This window comes from Lygodium microphyllum, chromosome 30 (assembly GCF_053477565.2).
Source record: "Lygodium microphyllum isolate KBCC chromosome 30, Lygodium_microphyllum_v1.1.10, whole genome shotgun sequence".
Lineage (NCBI taxonomy): Eukaryota > Viridiplantae > Streptophyta > Polypodiopsida > Schizaeales > Lygodiaceae > Lygodium > Lygodium microphyllum.
Window position 1 is genome coordinate 28,815,711 of NC_141164.1, and position 23,267 is coordinate 28,838,977.

Below are 23,267 nucleotides of genomic sequence, written 5' to 3' on the forward strand. Positions count from 1 at the left end.
ATGCAAGTGACATGGGTCCTCAGTACTAGAATTACATTGGTAATATGTACTAAGAGCATGCACACCTAATAATTAAGGTGTGCAAGTGGTGCCTAGTCTATCATCCATGCACATGCCCCCTCTAATCAATATGCATGAGTGCTTGCCTACGAGACCTTTCTATTGTGCATGACACAAAACTAGGGGATTCACTCTTTATAACAAAGAGATCACAATATTGATCCCCTTTTTATGCTTATATAATGTACACCAAAATGGTATTTTTTAACATTTCTTATATGTAAGATTTTTAATAGTTGGGAACATCACCATCAGTATACATAAGTAATTAATTATTTAACATGTGTATACTTTAATTGGATTACAAAATGTTGTCACCACTCACTTACAAATTAGTGATACTTACATTCGATTTTAATACCCTTCAAGATGTTAGATTTAGAAAAGTTCAAATGTAAAAGTATCTCTAACTACCAAGCATAAGCAAGAATGCACACATCAACCTAAAAATTAATAAATTTAAGTATGTCCATTTGACTGTATAACTAGCAACAAACACATTCAACTTTAAAAAAACATTTTAGGTAGTTTCACTAGATTGTGTAAATGTTCTCAAGCTTTAAACTGACTTAATATATAATTGTATTGACTCTTGGTATCCCTTGGTGCCAAATATAGAATACTTGCAACATAAATACTAGGCATATTGTAAGCATTAGAATACTTGGGACATTGATACACAGCATAGAGCAAGCATTAGATGCCTACACTGAATCTTGGTATCCCTTGGTGCCAAATCTAGAAGAATTGATTCTTGATATCCCGTAGTGCCAAATCTATAAGACTTGGGATATAAATACCAAGCTTAGTGCAACCATTAGGTCTCACAATGGAACTTGGTCTCCCTTTATGCTAAGGTAAAATTGGGATTAAGCTCAAAGCAAGTCATTTTTAGTAGTATATCCTAAGTAATATAACACAATATACAGTTACTTTAAATCTTTGTATCTTAATGTCAAACTCATTAAACTTAGATATAGATGCAAAGATTAATACAAAAGGTAATAGTAGATGCTTAAGAAATCAATGTGCTCTTAAGATTGATTAATATTTTTTCACTTAAATACTCATTGTAACATTCTCTCACTTTTCCTAATGTCTCAATACTTATAAGTCACTTTCAAAACAAAATAAGAGCCACCAAGAGAGAGTGATAAGTAGACATTCTAAGCTTGTTAGACATATGCATGTGCTAAATGGCACCATATAAACTGTAAAATATTTAACAACTATTGGTTTGGCTCCTTTCATGAAAATGCAATTTAGAACTATAACTTTGTAGATAATAGAATTGAAAAATGGGTTGTTCAAAGAGTGAAAATAGATTTAAACCCGCATCATAACAATATAGAATAACAAATATCCATATATTGCTTGACATGTGAACCATAATATAAGGCACTTAAAGCATAAAACTCTTTGTGCAAGAAATCCCCATAAACCTTTGTCAACCAAGCGATATGAATAGCACATGAAACTATGAAATTTTTAATAAAAAAATCAAGAAGTGATTTGAGATAACATTGTGCTAAATAATAAAAGTCACTTAAAGTCCAGTATGAATTCTAAGTAGTTCTTTTTTGTAGATAATTGTGTGGAAAATAGAACATTGACCTTGATGATTTTTTATGGACCTATCACTCCCACCTCTTCTCTAAATAGCTTCCCATGTTGCTTTAAGAGGAGCTTCCTCCTCTCCCTAATGCAAATTGTCACTCCTCATCTTTGAGTTTCTCATTTTTATTGAAATGCAACCCTTCTCTATGCATGTTTTACTTGGAGTCGATTTCACAAGTAGGGATTTAGGCATTAAATAAGGATCTGAGCTTGAATTTAAGCTTGTGAGCTTCATGTTTAGATTAGGGATGGGTTGATTGATGATTCATATGTAGGTGTATGAGAGATGTGACTTGGAAAAAAAAAGAGTTCCAAGTTAAGGTCAGACACATTTAAGTCATATAGGGATGCTTTGTGGAATGCTTTAGAAGAAAATAATATCATGACTTCCAATTCAGTTGTGGAAAATTGTGGAAGTGTAATGAGAGAGAGAGAGAGAGAGAGAGAGAGAGAGAGAGAGAGAGAGAGAGAGAGAGAATGTGTGTGCGCATGCATGTGATGTTTGAGTGATTGAAAATTGAGAGTATATTAAAGTGAAAACCACATTAATTTATGGCAACTAAAGCATTTAGTTTGAAACATAGCATGAAGAATCAACTTGTAAGAGAAATAAATCATATGCATGTTCAAAGTTAAGCTTATAAAACCTCTCTTTCTAACATTCATGAATGTTTTGACTCCAATATAGGTCACAATATCAAGAAAATGGCATCTTTTAAATCTTATTCTTATCATAAAGACTTGGAATAAAATTTGTCCTTACGAATAACCTTATAAAAGCCATGACTTATGATGTCCAGGAAAGGGGACTTCTCACCAAGTTCTAACCATGGCCCTTAAGTTGCTGATGTAGTGCCGTAACTACTTGAAGCAATACATATTCACCTTATTGAAGTGCCCTAGTTGGTATTTTTTGACATGATTGCTAATGATTCATGCCTCCAATGGTAGCTTGTCATCCCTAGATGCACCCTCACTTGTAGAGATCTTGATAAGCTCTATTTGCTTGTCCTCAACAACCACCTTTGTGATAACATGGTAATGGACCTCAATATGCTTGGTCTTCACATAAAAGACCATATTACATGCAAGTGGATAGCATCATAGAGTTTGAATGCAATGTAGGAGTCATATCTATGATAACAAGGCTTGCAATCAAGTGGTCTAATCATAAGGCCTCCTTGCAAGCCTTAGTGACTATAATGTATTCAACCTTGATAGTAGACAAGGTAATGCATTTTTGCACCCTAGAAATGAAAGGAACAATACCTTCAACAAAGGTAAATACATAACCAAAGGTGGATTTCCTACTATCTGCATGTCTTGCATAATTGAAGTCTTTGTAATCCATGACTCCAATGTCCTGGTTGCCATACTAATGTGGAGGGGAGCTAGGAAGCTCTACCCCGAGACCTACGGACCGCTTATTGATCAAGCATTTCAAGCTGAGTGGCCATGGCTACCTCTCACATAGCTGATGTGCAATGCCTACCTTACAGGTGTAGTGAGCTTACCTCCATGCCAATCGAGTTACCTCCTCTCCCGTGCACTCCAGTAGCTCCACGATCCAAGTGCAAGCTTCAAGCAAGCTCCATCCTCAAACTCCACGCTTCAAGCTCTATAGCCGTGAGAAAGACAAGAGAAGAGAAGAGAAGAGAAGAAGAGAAGAAGATGGAGAGCTTCTCCTCCCCAGTCCCTCACCCTCACACACTCACTCCCTCACTGTGAGGTGCCCGCCCATCGGCTTTCTAGGCACACATTTAGCGGTCTATCGAGAAACAAATCTAAGCATCGCTGCTCGGCACTCCCAGGGAATGTTCCGAGTTTTGTCGCCTAGGGTTTCCCAAGTCCACCTCACAACGGAACGTTCACGACCGAACCCACTAGGATCGACCTGAAATTCGGGTTCCTAGTTGTCAAGGTCTCCTATTAGCATTCTAGCGTCGGGTTTTGGACATCCTACTTTACGCAGAGATACCCAATCCGAAGCAGATCCATGCCGCACTTGGTTCAAAGAGAATGGGAAACAAGAGGAATGTGTTGCTCAACCTCTCTGCCCGTAGGCCATAGTCCCATTCCGGTCCCCTAAAACGGCATGAATCGAGGTTCTATCCTAACAATTTCTAAGGTCGAAGATGGTAAACCTTGTGAGAAGCCTCCCAATTCTCTGGGACCACCTTGTCGTAGGACGGACCCATTGGGGGTTTCGCCCACCTGCTTCCCTTAATAGCTTTAGTTTTCTAATTAGGTTCTACCACATTTATGTGTGACACTTAAAGCCAGCTTCATGAATTAAGCCTTTTAGGGAACAGGGTTCGTTCGGATAACTTATAGCATAGACACGAAAACAGAGCAAAGCAATCTATTGACAAACAAGATCAAACAAGTTCCTTAACTTATCATCAAGTTAATCTTTGTCTCCCTCCCATACAAGAGAAATTATGTATCGCTACTGTCCAACAGAAGTATCCCTTCTACCCTGCAGAAGTAACTGGTCCAATTCACATGGCACCACAAACTCAATCCTTTATCTAGAATATGATCTCCCAATATGCCCAGACGTTGGGGGCCACGGAGGTCTTCAACTCCATTCTAGACCTAGCAAGGGGTGTCCAGAGCTCCAACTAACCCGCAAGCTGTCTAGGAGCGAAACATCATTCCCGTGGTTGGCCTTTTCACCACTCGACCTTCGGCCCATGAATCGAGCAGTGCCCTCTCGGGTTAATACGCAGTGCGACCATGGAGGTGATCCACCCGTACAATATATCCTTCCTTAATTAAATCCTTTAAGAATCAAGCACAAACAAGGCATTCAACCTAATATCATTTTCCAAGAAAACATTCCTTTATTCCCATGGCGACTTGTCATCATAGACCCTTACCATGCATTTACCATAAATCACAAGCACTTGGAATAATCATCCAAATAACAACTAACAACCAGTTGAATGTAAAAGCATCTAGGATATTGTTCGATCAACCAACAAAACCTATTGCATTCTTTCCAAACAATGCAAGAATAGACGATATAACATTTTCATCGTATATTTGCTCTCCCCCTTGGGATTTAAGAGCAATACTATGAAAACATGTTCTTAACACTTCCTTCCTTTGGCTAGGGCGTATGTTAAGGGTTCAAACACTATTCATGATGTAAGTTCTATAGGTCACTTACCTTGATTGATAACCCAACCCTGAATTTGGATTGGCAAAAGTCATCGTTATCCAACGGATCTCAAGACATCCTAGCTTTAACCCTTATGATCAATTTCTTGTACTAGCTCTTCGTCAAGTCATGAGGCAACTAGAAAATTATCCTCATATATCAAACATGCTATAGGCATATCGTGTAAATACTTGATAAGATAAGTGCGAGATGATCTCAAGTAATTAGACTCCAATAGGCCATGCATTGAGCTAGAATCTAGTTTTTCTTAATATTTGGGCTCTTGGGCTAAGTACTTTTGAAGTATCTAAACTTTTAACTAGTACTTTCTATTCATGATTCTCAATGTCATATTCTTTTAGTAATTATGCTATTTGTAACCCTTGACTATACTTTAATCTAGCACTTGTATGCACAATCTTTTAATGTCGTTCTTTTGAGGACTATGGCATTCATAACGCTCGACTAATTCTTCCTTGTAATTGCTCTACTAGCAAATAAGTCATGTGTAACTAGGTGCAATTCTCTTCCCTTGATATATGCACTTCACAAACTCCATCTTCCGAGTAGATGAGATGAAATTTATCCTTTCTCATGACTTATACTCGTGCATCGTAGTATGGAGCCTAACGTATCTCATACGAGCATCAAAGCAAGCATCTATCAATTTGAAAATACATTACTTACGACCGGAACCGCAATTGGATTGACGGTGATGCCTTTGCTCGAAGCCTTGTTTTTGCTGGTTGCAGGATTGTCATCCGCACGCGACATTCTTTGCTTGGAGGCCATCGTCCGCAAGTAAACTCAAGAGATTAAGAAGGTGGAATAGGTTCAAGATGGGAGAGCGTAAGAGAAGATGGTTAAGTCGAGGATCGAGATAGAGGGAATTAAGCTAATTCTCTTCCTTGCAGCCTCTCGAGGTGACTCTTCTCTCTCTCTCTCTCTCAAGCTCTCTTTCAAGCTCCTCCTTACAATCTCTTGGAGGAGTATCCTTCTCTCTACCTCTCTCTCGCAGCCTCTCGGGGTCTCCTTATGCTTCTATATGCCTTTCCCATGCCTCATATTTATAGTGAATTAGAGAAGAGGGCTTGTGGTTGAGAAGTAGAGCTCTTTGTGGAGGGGGATCTTGGAAAGATTAGTGATCTGGTGCTCAGATCATAAATTTGATGGTTCCATTGGCTCCGAAAGGGGGGTAAAACCCCAAGACACTTCCAAGACACTTGGTTAAAAAGTGCTATCTACTGCCTGTAAACTGCGATCGCGGCGCACGCGATTTTGCAAATCCTCTCTTTATTTTTTTCTTTTTATAAAATCTCCAAACTAACTAAAATATCACTTCTCTTTTCTTTTAAATATCATTCAGTTCTAAAAATCTTCATATCTTTTTGAAAAGGATAATATCTAAAATATCTAAAATATACTAATTTTGCCCAAAATCTAATATTTTTGGACCATCTAAACTATACACATCAACCTAGTGATTAATATAACTCATAAGTCTCATTCACGTTGTAATTTACGTGAAGGGTGGCTACGGTTCTTGCCAATCCGAGAAAAATATCGAATTTATGACTCTCGATTTTTCTAAATAAGAATATTTTAAATTAAATAAAAAATGATTAATAATTAATATTAGTTAGTTTTTACCTTAGTTAGTCTTTAGTTAGTAATCTTACTAACTTATTTTTTGACTAACTAACTTTCGAACTAACCAACTAACTTTTATTGTGCAAAGATATTACATCCTCCTCCCCTTAGAGAAATCGAGATGTCCTCATCTTGAGAGAAACGGGGGTATTATTTTGAAACCTGTGGGTTATGGACCCACCATGCTTTCACTACGCTACTTTGATCTCTCACAGACATACAATCTTTTGAAAAAAATAACTACCTATTGTATTTGATATATCCGAGTCTTGATGACAATAGAAAACTTATTGTAGTTACATCTCATGGATATCTTCTAGGTTTTTCCTAAGCACTTGGTATATTCTAGATCACTGGAGCTTGTACGGCTTATTTCTTGTAAGCTCAAGTTCTCTTCGAGTTCCATTGGGACAATTGATATAGTTATGTCCAATGTTGTGGCACTCGGAGCATCGGTGTTTAGGGTGCTTTGGACATTCCCTTTTGAAATGACCTAACTCCCTGCAATAGAAACAGCGCGGAGCTTTATCACTTGTGGTCACAAGATTTTTGGTTGTCCTTGGTAGGGTTTTATTCTTTAGACCAAAGTGTCCTAGGATTCTTTTAGCAGATTGGAGTGGTCCTTTATCTTGGAAACTACATTTCCAGATTATCCTGTTCTTAGTTCGGGACTGAGCTCCATGGACTTCATCTGATTCCTCTATATATCCGAAGACTGCACTTGTGTAGCTTCGTTTTCTTGGAGGCTCCGTATCTTTTGGAATTAAATCAGGGCAGTCTGCTTGGACATGTCCTAGCTCATTGCAATGGAAACATTGACGGTAGGGACATCTCCTATGGATGTGCCCTATCTCTCCACATATATGGCATCTCTTACCTAGATCTCGAGAGTCATCTTTACTACAATTTTTCGATTTAAATTCTTGGACAATTGGATTTGCTCGGAGTAATGCGTCTTGCAAGTCCGTTGGACGCATTGCTTCAAGATGGTGGTTCAGAGGAGTGTTTGGGCCATGGCAAAACTTGGATACTTGCTGCACAATATTCATAGGTGGTGCGTATTTTAGTAGGGTTACAAACTTTGAGTAGTAAGCTTCCAAAGTTAATTCTAGTTGCTTTAGCTTGAAGAATTCATTCATCTTCAAAGTCTGGTAGGTTGGCGGAAGGTATCGTCTGCATACAGCATCTTTCAGCTGAACCCAAGTAACAATGGCTTCAGAAACACCTTCATCTTTGCACCATTGCTTCCACCATAATCGAGCCTGCTGGCCAACTAACTTAAGTTTGGTTATCATTGCTTGATTGGTAGAGGCAGTTCCTGAAGCAAAGAAATAGTCATCCATCGACTCAATCCATATCTCTGTCTCTGCTGCGATGTCTATCCCTTCTCCATCAAACTCGGGTGCCTTAATTTGCTTGAGAAGGAATTTCTTCTCTTGCATGTCAACATTCGTGGGTGCAGAAGGTGCCTAACAATCTAGCCATACTACTTAGATTATTTTGTTTAGGATAATGTCTACAAACCATACATTAATCAATTCACGTATCATTACAAAATTTCGCTCTGATACCGACTGTGAGGTGCCCGCCCATCGGCTTTCCAGGCACACATTTAGCGGTCTATCGAGAAACAAATCTAAGCATCATTGCCCGGCACTCCCAGGGAATGTTTCGAGTTTTGTCACCTAGGGTTTCCCAAATCCACCTCGCAACGGAACGTTCACGACCGAACCCACTAGGATCGACCTGAAATTCAGGTTCCTAGTTGTCAAGGTCTCCTATTAGCATTCTAGCGTCGAGTTTTGGACATCCTACTTTACGCAGAGATACCCAATCCGAAGCAGATCCATGCCGCACTTGGTTCAAAGAGAATGGGAAACGAGAGGAATGTGTTGCTCAACCTCTCTGCCCGTAGGCCATAGTCCCATTCCGGTCCCCTAAAACGGCATGAATCGAGGTTCTATCCTAACAATTTCTAAGGTCAAAGACAGTAAACCTTGTGAGAAGCCTCCCAGTTCTCTGGGACCACCCTGCTGTAGGACGGACCCGTTGGGGGTTTCGCCCACCTGCTTCCCTTAATAGCTTTAGTTTTCTAATTAGGTCCTACCACATTTATGTGTGACACTTAAAGCCAGCTTAATGAATTAAGCCTTTTAGGGAACATGGTTCGTTCGCATAACTTATAGCACAGACACGAAAACAGAGCAAAGCAATCTATTGACAAACAAGATCAAACAAGTTCCTTAACTTATCTTCAAGTTAATCTTTGTCTCCCTCCCATACAGGAGAAATCATGTATCGCTACTGTCCAATAGAAGTATCCCTTCTGCCTGCAGAAGTAACTGGTCCAATTCACATGGCACCACAAACTCAATCCTTTATCTAGAATATGATCTCCCAATATGCCTAGATGTTGGGGGCCACGGAGGTCTTCAACTCCATTCTAGACCTAGCAAGGGGTGTCTAGAGCTCCAACTAACCCACAAGCTGTCTAGGAGCGAAACATCATTCCCGTGGTTGGCCTTTTCACCACTCGACCTTCGGCCCATGAATCGAGCAGCACCCTCTTGGGTTAATACGCGGTGCGACCATGGAGGTGATCCACCCGTACAGTATATCCTTCCTTAATTAAATCCTTTAAGAATCAAGCACAAACAAGGCATTCAACCTAATATCATTTTCCAAGAAAATATTCATTTATTCCCATGGCGACTTGTCATCATAGATCCTTACCATACATTTACCATAAATCACAAGCACTTGGAATAATCATCCAAACAACAACTAACAACCAGTTGAATGTAAAAGCATCTAGGATATTGTTCGATCAATCAACAAAACCAATTGCATTCTTTCCAAACAATGCAAGAATAGACGATATAACATTTCCATCGTATATTTGCTCTCCCCCTTGGGATCTAAGAGCAATACTATGAAAACATGTTCTTAACACTTCCTTCCTTTGGCTAGGGCATATGTTAAGGGTTTAAACACTATTCATGATGTAAGTTCTATAGGTCACTTACCTTGATTGATAACCCAACCCTGAATTTGGATTGGCAAAAGTCATCGTTATCCAACGGATCTCAAGACATCCTAGCTTTAACCCTTATGATCAATTTCTTGTACTAGCTCTTAGTCAAGTCATGAGGCAACTAGAAAATTATCCTCATATATCAAACATGCTATAGGCATATCGTGTAAATACTTGATAAGATAAGTGCGAGATGATCTCAAGTAATTAGACTCCAATAGGCCATGCATTGAGCTAGAATCTAGTTTTTCTTAATATTTGGGCTCTTGGGCTAAGTACTTTTGAAGTATCTAAACTTTTAACTAGTACTTTCTATTCATGATTCTCAATGTCATATTCTTTTAGTAATTATGCTATTTGTAACCCTTGACTATACTTTAATCTAGCACTTGTATGCACAATCTTTTAATGTCGTTCTTTTGAGGACTATGGCATTCATAACGCTCGACTAATTCTTCCTTGTAATTGCTCTACTAGCAAATAAGTCATATGTAACTAGGTGCAATTCTCTTCCCTTGATATATGCACTTCACAAACTCCATCTTCCGAGTAGGTGAGATGAAATTTATCCTTTCTCATGACCTATACTCGTGTATCGTAGTATGGAGCCTAACGTATCTCATACGAGCATCAAAGCAAGCATCTATCAATTTGAAAATACATTACTTACGATCGGAACCGCAATTGGATTGACGGTGATGCCTTTGCCCGAAGCCTTGTTGCTGGTTGCAGGATTATCATCCGCACGCGACATTCTTCGCTTGGAGGCCATCGTCCGCAAGTAAACTCAAGAGATTAAGAAGGTGGAATAGGTTCAAGATGGGAGAGCGTAAGAGAAGATGGTTAAGTCGAGGATCGAGATAGAGGGAATTAAGCTAATTCTCTTCCTTGTAGCCTCTCGAGGTGACTCTTCTCTCTCTCTCTCTCTCTCTCTCTCTCTCTCAAGCTCTCTTTCAAGCTCTTCCTCACAATCTCTTGGAGGGGTATCCTTCTCTCTACCTCTCTCTCGCAGCCTCTCGGGGTCTCCTTATGCTTCTATATGCCTCTCCCATGCCTCATATTTATAGTGAATTAGAGAAGAGGGCTTGTGATTGAGAAGTAGAGCTCTTTGTGGAGGGGGATCTTGGAAAGATCAGTGATCTGGTGCTCAGATCATAAATTTGATGGTTCCATTGGCTCCGAAAGGGGGGTAAAACCCCATGACACTTCCAAGACACTTGGTTAAAAAGTGCTGTCTACTGCCTGGAAACTGCGATCGCGGCGCGCACGATTTCGCAAATCCTCTCTTTATTTTTTTCTTTTTATAAAATCTCCAAACTAACTAAAATATCACTTCTCTTTTGTTTTAAATACCATTCAGCTCTAAAAATCTTCAAACTAACTAAAATATCACTTGTCTTTTCTTTTATATATCATTCAGTTCTAAAATATCACTTGTCTTTTCTTTTAAATATCATTCTTTTAAAAATCTTTCGGCAGAGGAGCTTGTCCTACATGCTCCCTTTGATGGCGAATAGCGTCCTTACAAGACAGCTGCATTGGGTGCTCCATGTCGACTATCGTAGGGGGACTTGCAATATGGGAACCAATAATTAGGCCTTGAGGCAGGATAAAACTATTCGCATGGAAGGGATTATACAGTGGGTTATCAAGCGCACATGACGAGAAGGGGAGAGGTGAGGCATGCAGTGTTTGTTGTAGAGAGATGGCCCCCATGATGATGTTCATTTGGCCTCCAGCCATTAGCAGAACTTGGCTCATGCTAAGTTGCATGGACTAGTTATCGAGTGGGGCGGGGCTCATTCTCGGAAGGATAGACCGAAAAGGGGGAAAGGTGTATAGAAAGGGATGGTACCCTGTCTACACCATCAGAGATGTTGGTCAGGGCTTCCTATGGTGGTAATGAGGGTTGCATGCCCTCCACCTGGAGGCGGGAATGGTCACACAACTTCTAAATGTGTGGTGAGAGGAGGACCTGAGGAGCTTAGCCTGTTGAACCCAACTCTTCTCCTTGCGCTTGACTATCATTGCTTGTGTGTGTTGATATTGTCTATATAGGGTCACAAAAGTCATTGTTTATTTATATATATATCTACGAATCCATGTCACTTCACGAGGATAAAAGCCAATTGTAGAACTCCGGATTGTACTGGAGGGTGGCACATGCATCTAGTACTCGTGGTAGCTTACTCAATACCAATAGATATTTTGCAACCTCGAGTAGCATGGAACCTTGTCCGAGTCTACTGGCAACATGTAACTCCTCCTCAGTGAAAACCTTATCAGACAGAGAGTTCTCTTGGCTAGTTTCAGCTATGTTCGTACCCTGAATGGCAGTTAGCACTCGAAAGGAAATTGGTGCCACATAGATTGGGTCTCTTTGAGATTGCCATTTGGCCAATCACTCCTCTAAGACTGTCATGATTTGGGCTCCTAGTTCGGCCGTTGCAACACGATTTTCACACCAACGTTGTTCAAATTGACTTTGACCCTCTGATTGTCGCTTTAGTTGCTCTATCTCTAAGAGATTTGGTTGGCAGAGTGCATCATTGAATGTTACAGTTAAGTGTAGTTCATCGGCTTCCTCATCAGAGATGAGTCGCATGAATTCATGCAGGAGCCTGTTATAGTGCTCATCAAGATGTTCTTGCTCTTTCTAGGATAGGGAAAATGGCAAGTATTCTTCAAGCTGCTCTTTAGGGAATGTGCCCATGTCTGCCAGGACATAGACATGTGCAAACACTTTGAGTTTAGCATCCAACTCGGTTAAGCATTCTGCAACACTTCTATGTTCAACGAGGGCTTGCTCGGTTGCTATCTCATGCAATGTTCTAGGAGTTTGCCTAGGCTTTATCATAGCTGGGGGCTCAGGCCTAGACGAGCAAGATTGGTCAACGCTAGGATTTCTTATGCTCTTGGGGTTTCCATGTTTCTCTTGAGGCTTTGTTACTGCGTCATGGTTCTCCTTGGATGTGTCTGGTATAAATTTGTCTCCCTGTTGTGACATCGTTGTATCCACTCTTGATTGGTCAATGCGAGTTTTGTTGTCGGTGGATTGAGTGTTGCAAGCAACCGTTGATGGTAACAACTGCTTTGATTTTTTAGAGCACACGGATGTGTCTGAGGTTTCACTGCTATTAGGAGAGGCATCAATGGGGTCATTGGTGGATGGACTCAATGCTTTATTCCTCAGCTCTCCAGCACTCTTGGTGTCAATGTTCTTGGGGTCCACAACCACATGTAACTGCTGTTATTTTCACTATTTTTTCCACTTTTTCTTGGTCAGTGAAGGTGTATCTCTCAACGACTCAGGACCCTAGACTAGGTCAACTGTCAATGTGCTTGGTTGGGCCTCAGCATTCTCTTTCTCTAGTGTGTCCTTATGGGACATAGCCATGGCCTGCTGAATAGCCTCGCTAGGTTGTGAAGGTACAATTGCCCCCCTTTTTGGAGAGTCTAGCTCTTCCCTTCTGTTTAACCCTCCAGCCTAGACTTTAGGCACTTTGGAAGTGCTGGAGTTGTCAATGAAGTTGGTTGCGACACCTCCTCCACAGGTAAACTGCTAAGGACACGTTCCGCAAGGGGCATTATCACAGCCAAGGGCTGGATTGCTGTGATCCCTGATTGGAAGTAGTAGCAGCTAGTTCAGTGGACTTGCTACTATTGGTGGATTGTGGTGTCAGGTCCTTAGGTCGATTGGAAGTGGTCGTGTCTTTTGTTACCCTTAGAGCATTCACTTGCGTAGATCGAGTATCAATTGAGCTAGCCACGGTGCACACATGCGTATCCTTCGGTTGAGAGCTAAAGGTGGTGTCGTGTCCTGCCTCTCGGACATTTGGAAGCTCTGATGTAGGTAGAGATTGGGATTGAGTAGCCGCACTTGATAGATGTTGTGCTTCCGGTGTCCATTTAGTGGAAGAGGGTGTAGGAGACTGGGGACTCCTAAGTGGCTTTGACACTGGCTGGGAGATTTGCTCGTGGCTGTTAGATGATTTTGCTATTTGCTTTGTTGAGAATTTAACCTTGCCATGAGCAATGTTGTGCCTATGATGCCTGCTATCCTCTTGGGGAATCAAAGGCTCCTTGGGCACTAGCGGCTTTTGCGTATCTTCAACGATTACATCTGATATCTGCTTGTCAAGCACGCTAGGCTGAGGATCTACCCTCCGACTAGTCCTGTTTGGTTTCTTGATTTCGACCATGAGGGGCTTGGTCACTCCATTGTTGTTGACTCAAGTCTTGGTTTTTTGTTTAGATCTCCTCCTACGCTTCTTTGCTCTTGATACGATCTGGTCTTTAGTCGACAAGGGAGGTTTAGCAAGGGGTTTTGACACCCAAATCCATCGGTTACCTGCGTAATACCCTTGAGCACATAGCAATGCTTTGGATATCCATCGTGGCGTTGTGTTGACCCTCCATCGATGCCTTTGTCTATAAGGCTTGGGCTTCTTCTGGGGTCTTCTACGATATTTGTAATTCAAAAGCCCTTCCTTGGCATTGTCTCTTGGCCTTCTTATTTCACGCATGGCCTCACTCACTGGTTCTCATTGTTTGATCTGTGCTTGTATCGACTCTTCCAACAAGTCCTTGCTCTCATTAGCAGGCTTGACTGTTATGTTAGCTCCCTCCTTGCCTTTCCCTTGAGGTTCGATGAGGTCCCCCTTGCTAAAGGTTGTGACTATCCTCACACCCGATAGTGTCAGGTGTATCCTCTGTGCTACATAGTCGGCCTCACACTTGGTTGCCCTTTTGAAGGGTCTTTCTAGGAGGGTTTCCTTCCCGTAATTAGCACTATTTGGAGGAACATGAAATAGGATAGGCAAGCTTTCAGTTTCAATTGTCGCAAGGATTTTGCACTTCCCTATGAGTGCTTGTGGGTGTCCCCCGTAAGGGCTAAGAGTTGCATTAGTCAGTGTGAGCTTTGGTTGGCCTAGTAGGGTCCATGATTCATAGGTCAATATATTAAAATCTGCTCCTTCATCAATTAGAGCATTGATAGTATGCACTCTTTTCGTGGTGAGTTTGACCCTAAGATAAGTAGGTGGTACTATGTCTTCGTCTTCCGGGTCTTGGCTTGTAAATTTAAGCCTTCTGAAAAATGCCCTTGAGTCCCCAATTGCATGACCAGATGTGGATTCTCCACCGATGTCTTGGATTGTCAGTGCAGTGCTATTCAAGGAGCATCTATCATCAAGGCTGTCATATCTAGTCATTCTCGCTGTTGTAGCTCGATGTTGTTGCTTTCCGCTTTGACTAGATGCAGTCCGAATGCAACATGTATGTGTTTTTGTAGTGTGGCCTTTTTGCCCTTGTTGGCTAGATTGGCCCATTGATGTTCTAGGGTCTCTGTTTCTCTTTGTTTGGCCATGGGTTTTTGGTTGCTCTTTTGCAAGTGAGAATCCATGCTCGTGTAGAGCCATTACTACACTAGGGTCCAATTTGGAGGATCTGTTACGACTCACGTTTTCTCTCCAACCTACTTGGGGGATGTGTGGAGGGAGCAGAGCCCCCTCTGCGGGGGTCCGGGGGGGGGGGGGGGGGCAGTCCCCCCTGGCCCACAGGGCCGTTATGATAAACACCATGTGCAATTTGGAGGACCGTTAATAGCCAAATTTTGAACTACTTGCTCTAAGTTTCAGCCCAGTGATTGATCTATGATATGGTTTTCATTATAAATGGTCTCTCGATCAGTTTCAGGTCTATGGGTTAAAATTTGAAAAAAATCCAAATTCGGCCCAACAAGTCCGAGTTGCAAGGGCCGAATCCCCGATTCGGCCCGTCTGAGGGCCGAGTAGAAAGGACCGAATGTAATTTGTCTAAATGTCAAATTCGGCCAGTCCGAGTCTGTTGTTCTAGGGCCGAGTCAGGTGGGCCGAGTCAAGTGGTCCGAGTGGTAGTGGGCTGAGGGCTGATTCTGGGACTCGGCTAGGGTGGTTCGATTTTGGGAATCGGATGGGCTGGTCCGATTATGAGACTTGGACAGGCTGGTCAGATTGTGAAAATCAGACAGGGTGGTCCGATTTTGGCACTGGGTCCGATTTTGACACTGGGTCCGATTCTCACAGTCAGATGGGGTGGTTCGATTCTAGCAGTCGGACGGTTTGACTCTAGAAATTGGGTGGTCCTATTTTGGGAGTCAGACGGGCTGGTTCGACGGTGCAGATGACGACCCGCGGGTTGCGTGCGATGCTTCAAGGTCAACGCCTACTCCATGGAATCATCTCGTGCCTTCCAAATATGAGCAAAATAATACAAGGAAATGCCAGGCAATACCTGGAATCATTGTGGCGCTCGAATCGATCGGCACTCCAAAGATCTCCCTGCAGCTCTCTCTCTCTCTCTCTCTCTCTCCCTGGCTCTCAAGCTCACTCTCTTTTCACAAGGTAGAATGTCAAATGTGGTCTTTCCTGGTTCCTTGGGCCTCTTATTGCCCCATCCTAGCCTGTTGTAACCTCAGAAATTAATCCATCACACTCTTCCAGCCAGAAATCTGAATCTGTGCCCTTATTTTCCTGTTTCCAGCAATAGCAGAACCTTTTTTGTTTTCCTTCTTTTTCCTATCCTAATCTTAACCTAATGCAACATAAATAAAAAACAGAGATGGAGATGGATGATCTTACTCTAATATTCAACAACAAATCAAAATACTTACTTGCTCCAAGGATTAAAACCTCCTAAATCTCCTAACTATCTCGAGTACTAGTTCGGGTTGCAAACCCTACTTCTATTCTCGATTCGATGCGCACGGCGCTCAAGGCTCGATTCCACCGGTCTTGGCAACGAAACCAAAATGGAGGGGAGCTACGAAGCTCTACCTCGAGACCTACGGACCGCTTATTGATCAAGCGTTTCAAGCCAAGCGGCCATGGCTACCTCTCACATAGCCGACGCGCAATGCCTACCTTACGGGTGTAGTGAGCTTACCTCCATGCCGATCGAGTTACCTCCTCTTCCGCGCACTCTGGTAGCTCCATGATCCAAGTGTAAGCTTCAAGCAAGCTCCATCCTCAAGCTCCACACTCCAAGCTCCATAGCCGCGAGCAAGACAAGAGAAGATAAGAGAAGAGAAGAAGAGAGGAGAAGATGGAGAGCTTCTCCTCCCTGGTCCCTCGCCCTCACACACTCACACTCTCACACTCTCACACTCCCTCTCTCAATCACAAGCTCAAGCAAGAAAGAAAGAAGAAGAATAAGAAGAAGAAGAAGAGGAGAGCCACTTTTGGCCACACACAAGAATGAGCTTCTCATTCACTTTTCAACTTTATATACAAAATCTTAAATCCCTTTTGGGCGGTCATCCCCTTATCCCCTTTTTTACATGGCCGGCCGTGGCCTAGGCCCTTTTTCCCATTGTCCTCCTATCTTTCTAACTTCCTTCCTATCGCCCATCTACCTTTACAAATTGCATGGGTGAGAGCCTGACGCTCCTTAAATTAAATCATGATGCGCTTGGGCTCTTTTACAAAAGTATTGACTTGCGCTTTTCCTTGTGCACCGTTTTTCCTTATTTGGGACTTTTATGCGCTTCTTGTGTTTCTAGATTTTTCTTGGTGCGCCTTTGTCTTCCGTTTCACTTTGGCTTGGCCTTTTTCTTCTGCTTTAGCTTTTCCAAAATTTCCACCTTGTTCGTCTGACGGTTAACATAATGATACAAGTCTATAGTGCCTTTAAGGTATCCCATCATATCCTTCATAGCATCCCAATGTTGCTTGCTAGATGTCACCATATTATGAGCTACAACTCCCATTGTAAACGCTATGTCATGTTTAGTGGCTATCAGAGCATACATCAAGCTGTGCATTGCAAATGCATATGGGATCTCTTGACCACCTTGGACCTCTCATCATGTGACTGGGGACACAATCTAGCTAACTCACCTTTACATAAGAAGGTAAAGGGGTGCCAATCAGCTTACCACCTTGCATATGGAACTGCTCAAGTACTTTGTGAATGTAGTTCTTCTATGACAATTAGAGGAGTCCCTTAGAGTGACTGCACGTATGTGCATACTAAGCATGTGAGAGGTATGCCCCATATAATTAATCTCAAAGCTCTTATTGAGTTGAGTCTTCAAAGCATCCAACTTAGCATGAGCACTCCTAGCAATAAACATGCCATTAACATAAAGTATCAAAATGATAGGGCTACCATCACATGTCTTCTTCATGTAAAGACATGGATCCACATAACTACAGAAATAACCTTATGATTGCATAAAGGCATAAAACTTATGATACCATTTCCCAGATTCTTGGTTAAGTCCATAAAGACTCTTCCTCAACTTGCACACTAAATGTTCCCTGTTCTTTTTTATAAAGCCCTTAGGTTGCTACATATAGATATCCTTGTGCAAGTCTTTATATAAGAAAGTTATCTTAGCATCCATTTGGTACAAGTTTAGATCCATATGCACAATCAAGGCCAAAACCAAGAGAAGGGTAGTCATCTTAACAAAAGGGAGAATATCTCATCAAAATAAACTGTCTTTTCATATTTAAGACCCTTAGCAAACCAAACGGCTCTTATATGCTGGCTTAGTGCGACCAAGGGTGCTCTTCAAGTAATACATCCACTTGCATGGCAATGCATGTTTTCCATTGGGCAATGGAACCAAATACTATGTATGATTCTTTTGTAGTGAATCAAACTCAAATTACATGGCCCTCTCTTAAGAATAATTATCACCTCTATGCATAGTCTCCTCATAAGTAAGGGGCTCACTATCACCATGGCCTAATGCATAGAGGGCTCATAATGATTAGGAGGATGTAAGGCTTTAGTAGAGTATCTCAGGGTTGGTTGGGGGAACCTATATAGCCTATCCTCTTTGTCCAACATCATGTTTCTGAACAACAAGAAGTTCTTGGTCCACTACATCATCATCAGATGTAGGCTATCTATATGGTAACATGAGATTCCTCTTAAAAGATTACCCTATGCACCTCAATCACTAGCTTTCATTGCTTATGCATCTTGCCCTCATAAAAGAAAACATCATGACTATGGATAACCTTCCAAGCCTTTGAATCCCAAAGACAGTTGCCCATCTCACATGCATCACCATATCCAAGAAAGATGCATTTGATGCACTTTAGATCCAAAATTGTTGCATTTTTCTTTGGGAATATGGTATAATGCCTCCTGTTCAAAGGCTCATGAATGGGCTTATAAGGGAGATTTACCAAACCATACCTCCTCTGTAACCTTACTACCAAGAGTAGTGCACGAGGATCTATTAATCAAGTGAATGGCAATAGTCATTGCCTCAACCCAAAATGTATGTGATAAGCTTGCCTAAATAAGTATACTACAAATTATTTCTTGAATAGTCCTATTTATGCACTTTGCAATATCATTCTAGGATGGGGTGTAAAGGGTGGTCAACTAGTGCTTAATACCTCTCTCATCACAAAACAACTCAAAAGCACCTGAGACATTCACCCCCATTGTCAGGTCTTAGGCATTTAAGCCTATGTCCAAACTAGTTCTCAATCATCAAGAAATCACAAAAAATTAGGTGAGAATTTTGGCTTTTGCTTTATGGGATAGGCTCACATCTTATGCAAATAATCGTCAATGACACTGCACCACCCAAGGACTGATAGTTCATAGGACCACAAACATCCAAATGAACAAGAGTCAAAGCCTCACTTGTGCATATGGAGCCAGACTTTTTGTGCATGTTACAAGTTTTCCATATAAACAATGATCACATTAATCAAAACATGAAAAATCCAGGCGTGAGAGATACTACAAATGAGTCAAGTGTTTCATTCCTTTTGGACATATGTCCAAGATGGTGATGCCAAGTCAAATCACCAAACAAGACATGATATTTAGCATCATCCAACTATCTTGCAGAGATAAGGGTTTTGGTTAAAGTTAGCACATGTTATACATCATCCAACATAAATGAAGTACTAACAGCAAACTACAAACAAATATTTTCGATGAAAACAATATCACAAATATGATCATCTTCTAGTCTCATAGAATCTTTCATAGGATGATAGGTGTAGGTCCAAGCACAATATGTGGTTACATGAAAGGAACCCCAAAAAATCAAGCAACCAACATTGAGAGGAAGATGACTAAGTACTAGTCAATTGGACATCAAGTGAAGAAGTAGCCAAAATGTACTCATCAAAAGTGTACTCCAATGCATTTAACTCCTTGATCTTGATGGTAAAATTTGTGATGCTATGATCATATAAGGTCTTAACATTTTCATGTACTTTTCCCTTTTCTTGATCTCACCTTACCCTAATGCATTTTATGGCATTATGGTCGAATATGACATTGTTGCCTGCAATAATGACATGTAAGACAAGACTTGGGGCCATGGAATTTACTGTGACCCTACCCATGAGATCTAAACTTTGACTTGCCCTATTTTCAGTCAATATTATTTCTATTTACTTCCTTAGTAAGCAATGCACCCTCTACATCTTTGAGCTTAAAACCATATGTAGGAGCATTAATACTTATGATAGTGTGGAAAGTATCCCAAGACTTGGGGAGAGTGACAAGCAAGATCATAGCCTTGACATTTTCCTCGAAAGTAATCCCCTATGAAGTAAGTTAGATAGAAATGGAATGAAAATCATTCAAATGATAAAGCATAGCATGCCTTCCTTCATACAAAGATCCATGAGTTTCTTAAGGTGATATAATTACAAAGCAGAGCTTTGCTTATCATAAATATTACATATTTTCTTCAAAAACTTGCAAGCACCACCCTTAGTCTCAATGATATTAATGTAAACTTGCTTTAACAAAAGCAAGATAATAATGAACTTGGAACTTGCATAACTAATCAAGATCAACCCAAGCCTCTACATCATACTCATTGGGCTTTATCTCTTTAGTATTCAATTAATTCTTTTGAACCAAAATCTGCCATATCTAGGTCTTCCAATAGTTTAAGCTATTGCCATCCAACTTGCCTATGTTGAAATAAAATCATCCCCAAAAGAACTTGAAGTAGATATCATTATGATTGCGAAGCAAAGAGTGAATGGGATGCTATAATAGCAGTAAAGAAACCCCAAAACTAGCCCAAAACTGAATGTAAGAGGCAGGGTGCAATATAATATATAGCTATCCACAAAATAAATGCAATTTAGTACTTATCAATGTTTTCTTCAAATCGAGTATATTATATACATTCCTAAGTACAAAAAAAGAACCATTAGCTAATGTCAAATGCACATTTTTCACTCTAATAATATTGGAAGCAAAATTATTTTCCAAATGGATCTATCCCTTTCTTCTAGCATCATATGTGGCAAACCATTCTCTTGTTGGGGGGAAGTCCAATGGCTTATAGAGTGGTGGCCACCCCTTGTATATGTATATGCTACACACTTATATATAAGTGGATATAATAAAGAATAATAGTACCATTCATTTTATATCCACATAATTCTCTTGTGTTCCTCTTCCTCTCAAACATCTTGCACTTCGTAGCTTCCACCTCATATCCCACCATTGCTTTTCTCTTAGCTGGTGTTAGAGTGACATTTGATATTCATGGGAAATCATGCTTAGGGCAAGAAGTGTGAGGAGAAAATATTTGTCTTGAAGGTCAAGGGTTCAAACTTTTTCTTTGACATTGATGGTCGTTTCTAGCACCTTGATAATGTTACTATTCTCATCACCGAGCTCTATATCTAAGGAAGATGCGCACTTTAGCTTGAGGATCCATTGAGGCTCAATTTGAGGAATTCCATAGCCCAACTTGGTTGCATTTGGGTACCCATTAATGGCCAAAATTGACGTAGAAAAGCTTGGCTTTTAGATGCTTGGAAAGAGGTTTTTAATGGTAGAGAGATTGGGTAGCATTGAAGCTTTCCGAGAGAAAAGACTGTTGATTTTTCTTCTATTTTTCTTCTCCCAAATGTAGTATAGTAGAGGATAAAGTGAGAATTCCTTTCAAGCATTCACTTTTGAGCCACCCTATCCTTTTTGAGTGATATACAATATCTTGCAACTATGACAATTTAACAACACTTCAATATTTTGGCCATAGCTGTGGCATCCAATATCAGATTGAGGTTCTCTATATCTCAAAACAAAGAATGTGACAAGAGCTACAAATTTAGGTAATAATAAAGTTAATTCAATGTGATTTTAAATTTTCTATTTTACATAGAATAGAACTATTTTGGTTTGTATAACACTTTTGGATAACATCTCAAAGGGTCTAGAGTACTCTTGACTTTGAATTGTATGTAGATTTTGACAAATTTCTTGTCTTGAAGGATTTAACATGCTGAGATTATGTGGGCTAAAATTGATTTGTGAAGGTAATTTGCACGTGCTTGGTGTTTAATGGTTGTTAAAAGATATTTGAGATACTTGGAAAAGCTTGCAAGAAATTCATATGCCTTTGGAAGTGTTGAAATATTGTTTTTATGTTGGTTTGATATTTGGATACCTTTGATTAAATTCGTCATGCACTCCATTTGCAGTTTGTTGGTCTACTTTGAGCTTGTAGTTGGATATATCTTGCTATTTTTGTGTGTAGATATACTTTTGTCATTATGACTTCTTTATTAAGTTCAAAAAATGCAATGCTCAATATTGAAAATCTTGATGGTATGAATTTTTCATATTGAAAAGTGTAAATGTAGAATGTATTGGTTCAAAAGAAGCAACTAAAGCTAATTAAATGTAACATGATTAAGCCTAATCTAAATATATGGGAGGAATCGGATGAGCTAGCATACTCCACTATTATGCTAACACTCTCAAAGTCCATGTATTTTAATGTGAAAGACATGGAAGGTGTATATGGTGTATGAAAAAAGCTTAGTGACATGTATAAGAAAGAAAGGGCAACCTCAAAAATTTGTTGGCGGAAAAAAATCATTGATGTCCACATGGAGGAAGAGGATTTGATATCTAATCACCTCAATGAGTTCAAAACTATTTTCAACCAATTGACATTTCAAAAGATTGTCTTTCATGATTCAATGAAGACCATATTGTTATTAGTCACCTTGTTAGGGAGTTGGGATACTTTTAAGACTACCACTAATGACTCTACATCTGTAAAGTGATCTTATGAGTGCTAATGTTGAGAGTAGTTTGCTCACTCAAGAGGTGATAAAAAAGAATAATGCAGGGTCAAAGAGCTCCAATGCACTTATGGTGAGAGAAATGTCAAATGCATGGGGGAACTCTCATGAGAGAGGCAAGTCAAGGAGCAAGTCTCATAGCAAAAATGATGTAGAATGCTTCTTTTATAATAAGAAGGGACACATAAAAAAGGATTACTACAAGTGAAAGAATAAGTAAAAGAGTAAAAAGAAATTGAGGATAATGGAAAAAAGGGAAAAAAAAGTAAGGCAAAGATAGAGGAGATAAATGCATGCAGTAAACTGATAATGGTGATATTTTTTATGTATCCTCTTTAGTTGATGCATTCTTGATTTCCATGGATAATGGCATGTCCCAAAACTAGCTTTTGGATTCTAGAGCATGATTTCATATTATCCCATATAGAAAGTGGTTTATTACCTATGATGATGGAAATAGAGGATGTGTTTGACTTGGAAATAACTATGCATATATCATTGTTGGCATTGTGGATATACACTTATTACTTCCAAATGATTCTTCTTTTGTTTTGAGGTGAAGAGATCAAGGAGAGAAAGTGAATGAACCATTCATATTAAGAAAAAGGCTTGATTAGAAATTGCATTGCTTGTGCCTCTTCATATTGGCAAATGAGCA